Source organism: Tinamus guttatus, unplaced genomic scaffold (genome assembly GCF_059628265.1).
Source record: "Tinamus guttatus ecotype Peru unplaced genomic scaffold, ASM5962826v1 Tinamus_guttatus_pri_ptg000415l, whole genome shotgun sequence".
NCBI classification, from domain to species: domain Eukaryota; kingdom Metazoa; phylum Chordata; class Aves; order Tinamiformes; family Tinamidae; genus Tinamus; species Tinamus guttatus.
Window position 1 is genome coordinate 550,563 of NW_028288949.1, and position 8,701 is coordinate 559,263.

Sequence of the window (8,701 nt, forward strand, 5' to 3'; positions counted from 1 at the left end):
GGGCACCAAATTCAGAGGCAATATCTATGGACTGATCGAGACGGCCGCTAGGGTCCAAAATTCTGGCGAAGGCTCTCGGGAAGCTGGACACCTCGCTAGACGCAAGGGCCCCACAAGTGCAGGTTTCCATCTCAGCGGCTGAGCTGTCAGATAAATACAGGTGCTGGTGATCAGGTGTCCCGACCCCATCTGTGGTGCAAAATCCCAAGCAGCAGGTGTGGGGAAATTTTGACGTGGCGATGGGCTCCTGTCAGGCCAGACTGTGATATATGATGAAAAGAAAGGCACAGTGTACAGTTACGCCTATTTCCACTTTGTTTTCTTCTTGGCTTCACTCTATGTGATGATGGCAGTAACTCACTTGTTCCAGTAAGTATATTTCTTTAAGGCCGAGAAATTAATGTCTATTAAGAGAGGGGAGATACGATTGGGAATTTCTCCCATGAGATGAGTGTCTTCTCTCCTAAAGTGGAAAGCTGGAAGAAAGTATCCAAATCTCTCCTGGGGGATTCCTGAGCAAGGTTTTGTTTGCAAAGAACTGCCCTCCCCTGCTTCAGGTCTGGGTTAAATTACTTGACGTCTGTGACTCCCTCAGGAAAGCAGAGGGTACTTCAGTCTGAGATGTGAATAGATGTACATAATGAATTTACTGCCCTTTTTTTTTTCTTTCTTTCTTTCTTTCTTTAACAGTTATGAAAGTGCTCAGATTGAAAATTTCTTCACTGTGACCTGGTCCATCTTCTGGATTAAGATGGTCTCCTGTTGGGTTTGTGTCTTTCTGTATTTATGGACTCTAATTGCTCCACTCTGTTGCCCAATGAGACACTTCTCAGTATGAACACTCGGAAGGTCCTTTTTCTTTTTTTCTTTTTTTTTTCCTTTGTCCTGTTTTTTCATTACAAATAACAAGTACAGCAGTCACTTTATAATGAGGAAATACCCATTGCCAATTTTCATAATGTCCTAGTTTATAACTAATAGTTGAAGAGGTTTTTTTTTAACCTTTTCTAATTGTCATGAACAAACGGTGTCCCAGGGAATGCGTCTGTTCAAAGATTTTTCATAACACTGATGTGTAGAGTGTAGGAATCACAACTATTGCATAAACTGGAATAAGTGAAATGTTTTTAGAATAACTGACAATCCTTCTCCGACTTCACTTGCAAGAAAACAAAACAAAAAGGTGGAAATGTATATTCTTCCTTCCTGGGAATGTTGGATATCTTCTAGCAAATATGCATTCCTTTTTCTACTCTTTTATTAACTGTGTCTTTTACAGCAATTGCAGTGATGGTTTGGACTGCTGTTTTGTACAGCATATAACTCTTAAGTAGTCTCCAGATATTTTTTCCCAAAAATGCACCTTAATACTTTTGTAAAAATAGAGAATATGTAAGAAATTGACTGCCAAAGCATCTACTAAAAATCATTTAACTAAATATTAAATATATTAAGTTATTAAAAGCCTAGTATGAGAAAGGAATGTACCAATGATAAGAGAGTATTTATGCTATTATAACTTTTAAAAAGCACATGAATATTTTATGTAAATCCAAATTGGTCCACTTATTAACAGAAGGGGTGTTTTGCACACAGAAAATCTTAAACTCTTAATTTTGACCAGTTTTGCTTTGCCAGATGATTTATCTGCAAACTGTGTTCTGTGCAGGGATCTGAGGTTCAGTACAGTCTCTAGTCGGAGTATTTGCTGTTGCAGGAATGCTCGTTACAGGAACTGCCCCTTGCTGGTCACGTTAAAGGTGAAGTGCTCAGTTACTGCTGTAACCAGCTGTTTCAACTTCTATCTAAAGATTTCCCAGGCTCTTCCATTCTGTTTCCAATACCAGTTTTATAATATTTTAAATGCAGTGATAGTCAGGAAAAGGACTTCAGTATGTTATTCCTCTTTTCTGCCTGTGCATTGGTTGGAAAATGATCTTTCTAACTTTATATTTTTATACTTCTCTGTTGACGTTAATCCAGTTTTGCTATGGGAACGGGAATTAGCCAAGCAATCCATTAATAGAGACTAAACTTCTTTTGGAGAACTTATGTTCCAAGCAGGGGGATAAGCAGTCGAAAGAAAATAAAATCAAAAAAACACAAATGTGGTAGCAGCTGACAGTAAAAATGACTGACTTGACAATATTAAATCCCACCATGTCACTTTTGTTTGCTCTAAGTAGATGAGTTGCTGGCAGAACACCTCAGACATTTTAAATGCTGTATAAGGTTGAACCCACTTTAGATATCTGCATCCCTGTGGAATAAACTTGTGACATGTTAGTCTTGGAGTTAATTCTCTCTCAAAAACACAAAATATTCAGGATATAAATCAACTTATGTAGCATTTCTTTTCTTAAATATGGTTGAGCCTTAAATCTTCATCCAAAGCTTTCTACAAAATAGAGAAAAGCACAACACAGAAGCCGATGAGATGGTCAAAATATTCACGTCTTGTTCTGTTGCAGTAATGGATAGCTATGCGCATCGGGTAAAAAAAACCTTAATGTACGAGACACTGATCATGCTGTTGTGCTGCTGCCGTCTTTAACCTGTCTCGTGGGGGTCCTGCCCTGCCCTATGGAGAGCTCTCTAGAGCTGTGGTCTTCCCAATTCCAGCACTTTTTAGTGCCTTTTTTTCTTTTTTTTCTTAAGTTTTAATCTTGCCAAGAGCTCTGCTAGCGCAAGGGCCCGTCTCTGTGTCTCTGGGCTGCCTTTGGAGTCTGGCCACGCGGATCCCCTTGCAACAGAAGGGCCTTTGTCAGTGCATTAGCAAACAAGAACTGCTGATCTGCCCCATCTCTAAGGTGAGAGCTTATGGACTGTGCACTGCAAAGGAGCAGTTGTCTCACCTAACTCATAGCGGTTATTCCAGCAAACAATCCTGGTTTACCATTAGAACTGTAGCCGAGATAGCCCAGGCCCTCACCCCCTCCCCAGGTAAACGCTCTTCCCTTTTGTACAAAGCCTTGCAGGAGTTGCCTTCCAGTCACAAGTATCTTGTGATATGAGAAACTGAGCATATTTTATTAAAATTAAACTTTTTTTTTTTAATAATAGCATGATCTGTGAGCAAGGAGCCCTACAGAAGAAGGGCATGTGCTATGTCAAGTTGTAGGGACACAGAATGGTGTAACCGCTCTGATTAATAACAAGTGTCTTGGTCACAAATGTGTATGATCTGAGTACATATCTTTGTCAATGTGTGGTTTTCTTTGTTTACAAAAATGGTGACTTTGTGTAGGTAGCACCGGCCTACATAAAGTCATTGCACAACTCCTTGTGCTCATTTCTTATAGTTGGTATTTAGGGAAATAGCTTTTCTTAATACAGGGAATAGGGTCAGAAGAGGAAATTCCAGTGAGGCATGAACCTGTCCTTCTTGCACAGCACTTGCTGAGTTACTTCTTCATCCTTCCACCCTCCTGCTGTTGACCTTAAACATCAAGGTCTGCACATGTACCTAGGATGGGACCTGGGCGGTGTGGGACTCCTGCTTACTCTGCTTCTAAACTAGTTTTGTGGGAGAAGACTCCAAAAAAACTTTCAGTGGGAACTGCCTGTCTGCACAGAGGACAGATCCAGCCGTGGACCTGAGGCCTTTCCGAGGAGATGGGATTTTGGGTGTCTCGGTATGCAAAGCCTTCCTTTCCTCAGCGAGAGGGGCTTCCTGCAGGGCAGGCAAACACTGCAGCCTTAGCACTACTTGTAAAATCTGTACTGTGAACTTCCCATGTGCAAGTGCTTCACAAAATCCCAGGCTAGGATTTCTAAGATTCAAATGTCCAGTTCGTAGGTTGCAAACAGTTTGCACAAATGGGCTATTTTCTTTCCAAGTGCCTCCATGTTGGCTGCCCCTCGGAACCACATCCCTGGAGTCTGCACGTGGTGAACCCCAGCGCGGGGCTCGCTTGTCACGCAGCTCTGCAGGGCATGGTGAGCGGGGAAACTCACAGGTAGTCTGATGCTTGAGGAAATAATTGCGAGCAGTTGTTGTTTGTGCTTGCGTTTAAGCCGCAAGCAGCACGTCATCTTTGCATGTGTTCACGCGCAGTTCTCTGTGCAGTTTGGCGTGCTTGGCCACGCACGGACACGTGCTTTGCACCGTCACTGCTCCTCGGACCCGCTCCTGAGCAGGAATGGGCTTGGGGGGCTTCTGTGCCCTCCTGTTCCCAAGCTTTGTGGGTCGGTTTTAAAGATGGGAAGACTAGATTCCTCTAGTTTAACTTGATTTTAAGCTCTTCTTATAGTTGAATTGCTTCCTGGAGGAGCAGAGGGTGTTGGCAGAGGTTAGTTCTGCCAGAAGGATGGAATTATTTTATTGGTGGTGTCCTACTTTTTCAAAATCTCCATTGGAGGGGAAGTTATTTGGGAGTTCGCTGCTGCACTTGTGCCTGAGGCTGAAACAACTTTGCTTTTTCTCACAAAGGCAACTGAGAGTCCAAATTATTATTGCTGTGTTCTGGGCTGATGGACTCAGAGAGCAAGTCTCCAAACCCAAGCTCCTGTGCAGACAACTGAGACCATGATCTCTTATGAAGAACACATGGGAAACAGGCAGATCTGCTTTTCTGATGTTTCCCGCCTGGTTCCCCAACGTGTGCAGGCTGCCCTTGCAGGTGGATGCCAGCTAAAGAACTGCATTCTGAGTGCTGATCAGAATCAGGCCTAGGTGACACTTTCAACTTTGAACTTGAAGAGTTTCCATGACGTTTAAAAAGTTTATATTTAACCCAGCTAGTTCAATAAATCCTTGCTGGATGGGCCACCATCTTCTGAAATGGGTAATTCATTGTTGCTAATATATATGTAGTCCCAGGGCTTGTCCCTTGCAGAAATATGAACACTGCATGTCTATTTATTTATTTTATGTTTTAGCACCTTAGCCATCCCCCTTGCAAAATAGCTGGTTTCTAACGATTCTCTATTTCTGACCGAATGCATCAGGAGACTCTGGAAACTCAAATTATCACTGCTTTAACCTTAGCCAGCAGCCCACAGTGTCATGGGGATCTCTGAGTTGATGGGCAACAAAATGATTCACCGTCTGCTTTTATATAATGCTATAAATGATTTGTGCTATGAACAACTTAGGCTTTTCTAAAAGAATAAGTTTGTGAAACAAAAGATTATGAGACTATGTATAAATAGATGAGCAAAACTTTCTGTAGTTTTATCTTCGGAGCTTTAAAAGCAATTGCATATCTATTCCTTGCAGTCCCTATCCCTTCATTTTATTTGCCTTTTCCCCTTGGGTTCCTTTTTCAAAAAGCACTGTAAACCTGCCTAGGTCACATTCTGTTCCCTATTGACTGGGGTCTACCTTCAGTGATAGGAACTTCCTTGCCAGCTGTAGAAGATCCTTTCCTTTTTACAGGAGGACCTGCAGTGCTGAAGCAAAGTTGAGGATCATGATTTCATATTTGGATTGGTCCTTTCTCTATAAAAAATGTATCTTTTTAAATTATTATCTGAAATGGTCTGGTCCTCCTTCTTTGCAATTTTTTTTTTTTCTGGGAGGAAAACACATAAGCAAATGCAGTGAAATTTATTTTCCGTGTGCTCAATTTTGTAAACACTCATTTGAACTGATTGTTTCACATGACTGTAGAAGGGAATGCCAGGTGTCAAGGGCTTAGAAAGCTTTGGCTCTTTGTGCTCTTAACAGGATATATAGCTTGGGAACTGATAGATCTCTGTCTTTTCAGCATCTCAAGGGCATCACGCCTGCGTGTCCCAGCATGAGCATAGGGACATGCAGCACAGTGTTAGCAACAGGAATTCTGGACTCAAGCAGATGACTGGCATGGTGACCACTTTCTAATGCCCAAAGAAATTTTGTAGTTTTCAGGTAGTCTTTAAATCCGTTTTGCTTCTTCCATGCTTGGTTTAGAATGGCTTCACACCTAATAATATATTATTTTTAAAAAATAATAAGTTTGAATGTATTTAAAATATAAACCAAATTGGCCTCCCCCATTTCCCAGTCTCTGATAGCTCCAACTACTATAGAATATAAACCCTTTGCCCAAACTTGTGAGAGTTGCCGGTGTCAGCTCTGAAGTCTCTCCAGTGGTTTAAAGCTTCCAGGGCTTTGGTGAGTCAGAGCCATGGGGCACAGAAGGAGGCTGTGGTTCTGCCAAAGAATTCTCAGTCCCAAGCAAAGAAAAATTTGGGAGAACTATAGGGAAATAATGTAACGTTACTCATACTTTAGTTTTATTTTTCTCTTACTGATACATGTCCAGGTGCTTAGGTGTTGTTGGACATCTGTGCAAGCTTAAAATAACAAGAAGTAATTTTTCTACTTATTGTGTAAAAATTGGGAAAATATTTTCAAGGAACAGACAGTCAAATGCCTGATTTTTACTTACCACAAATCCATGGTCTCTTACATGGCATGTTCCAAAAACTGGATGCAAACTATCTGAAATTGAAATACTTTTTCTTAATGGTGAGGGGTTTTTAATTAGTCCTTTTTTAGGGTTTTTAATATCTCAAGGGATTGTTGTGTGTGTTCATGTAAAGTTTTTCTTACATTTGAAATGAATTCTTGTGATGCATAAAACCAGCTCATTTTAGGACAAATTTTACATGCATATAAGTTTATGAACTAAAGAGTTGCTGACCAGGTAAAAGTATGTATGTTGATCTTTCTTGTTCACAAAGTTTGGGCATGCTCTAACCAGAAGAGGTTGGCCTGAGGAATATTATGTGGCTTTCTCCATGCACGTAGCTCTATGCTCATCCCAAAGGTGATGGCAGAACGTTGTGGGCTCCCATGGATTTGTCACTGGGAGTTGTTCTGTGTGCTCTGGTTCCTTGAGATGGGTCAGGTACTGCTGTGAGTGCAAAGTATTTTCCAGGCTAGCTACACCACAACCACACAGGCTTCAGTGCTGTACTTGAGGGGTATTTGCCATGGGTCATGCAGCACTCAGGAAAGAGTTAAGCTTTGGTGAGGCTTGTGACCCTTGTGTGCACGAGCCGGGCACCCCCAGGAGCACCTGAACATTTGCAGATGTTGCGTAGGGCTAAGGGCAGCTGGCTCCATTTTGGAGACGCAGGATTGCAGCATTTTTACATGCAAAAGGCCACCCAGGGAGCTCGACCTGTGCTGCAGTGGGCTGGGAAGAGGTGGTTGTGTGAACCCTTATACACGGGCTAATGGAAACTCAGGCGGGAGGGTTTCCCAAGCCCTGAGCGTGCCCTTGGGGCAGTCCCTGCCTGCAGGAGTGAGACTCTGCTGCCTAGGCTTGTTGCCCGCTCCAGCATGCGCTCATGTAATCCCGTAGTCGCCTCCTGGAACGAAGCAGCAGCCTGCACCAGCTGCCAGAGTCCCTTCCCCAGCACGGGATGTCGGATGCTCCTCGCTGCAACGTGCGGCATTGTGCAGTTCCCTTATGGCCTGTCTCCAGCGCCCCATGCAGGCTGGGAGAGCCGTGGGGCCAGGCAAGCTCCCAGACGAGAGAGCTGCTGCGAGGAGCTCTCTGCTGCTACCAGGAGCTCTGCACCACTGGGGCTGCCTCAGAAGCCCTTCAGATGCAGTTGCTGTCTGGAAAAGAGGCTGCTCCAGCTCCATCGTCCTGCTGTGCGGTCGTGGCCGCTCCGAGGGCGCTGGGGCTGCCCATGGTGACACATGTGGTAAGGAGTCTTCCCGTAGCCCAGTCCTTTGCCAGCATCATCGCCCGAAGCGTTTTTATTGTAAGGGAAACAAGAACCATTTTTTTGTTTCGATACTGTCACCTGATTTAGCGCAGTGCAGTGTTTTCCCCTGTGGTCTTGTACTGGGAAGCAGGAGTTACTGCTCCTCGTAGTGTCAGTGCTGCTTGTGACTGCAGCCCTCACCACCTCCACCCTCTCCCTCAGCCTCTCTTCTTTCCTGGTGAAAACACTGTTTACATTTGCTATACTGTGCTGTAGAACGGAATATGTTTTTTGTGGCTGTTCTCACCTTCCTTTCCTAGCTCCAGTCTGAAAAAGGTTGTGTTAGAAGTGCACACTGGCTCTTGTTCAGGGCAGTGATGAGGCACTTTTGTCTTTCTTCTTTTTTCCATTTCTTTCTTAATGGTTCCTAGCACTTTTAATCTTTGTTTTGTTTGTTTGTTTGTTTGTTTTAACTTAGTGACATATTTTCTTAAGGAAATACCTGTTCAGAGAGCTCAGCTCTGAGTGGGGGCAGCAGGTCAGAGCAGGCCAAAGCCAGGCTTTGAGTTTTTGAAAGTTAGTAGTATTTTCTCTGTAGGGATGATTGTGAGTTTGCTTCCATGTTTTGGGTTTGTTTGCTTGGTTAGTTTACTCTGGCTTTTCACTAGCAAGTCCCTGAGGATCTGACAGGTGAGTAGGGCTCCCAGCTGCCAGCTTTCCTCCTTGCCACAAGACATGGCAGCACCTGTGGTTTTGCAGGACAGCAGGGAGATGTCTAATGGGGCTCATAGAAAAGGTCTGGCAAAGGCAACCGAATCTCCCAAAAAGCTAAACTGTCCTAAAGGACATAGATAAAACTTCCTTTCCTACCAGGGCTGAAAGGGGTTATGTGAAGCACTTGGCTTTGCCTGGCCGCCCCTCCCCTTCCAACACTCCCTTCCTGTGGATGCAGCCTCTGTTTTTTCTGTCTTTGCAAAGTCTTAACTTCTGCCAGCTCCCAGACGGACAAAATTGCCCTTTATTTCTACCACTTTTTAATACTAAATCCATG

At 43.5% G+C, this 8,701-nt stretch overlaps 1 long non-coding RNA gene across 1 annotated transcript; it reads left to right on the top strand.

Annotated features, from left to right (window-relative positions):
• The first annotated feature begins 252 nt into the window (after window positions 1-252).
• Window positions 253-801, top strand: LOC148593347 (uncharacterized). Its single transcript, XR_015913744.1, has 2 exons — window positions 253-369; window positions 691-801. It is a non-coding gene; the product is annotated as an uncharacterized LOC148593347 (long non-coding RNA).
• The last annotated feature ends 7,900 nt before the right edge of the window (window positions 802-8,701 follow it).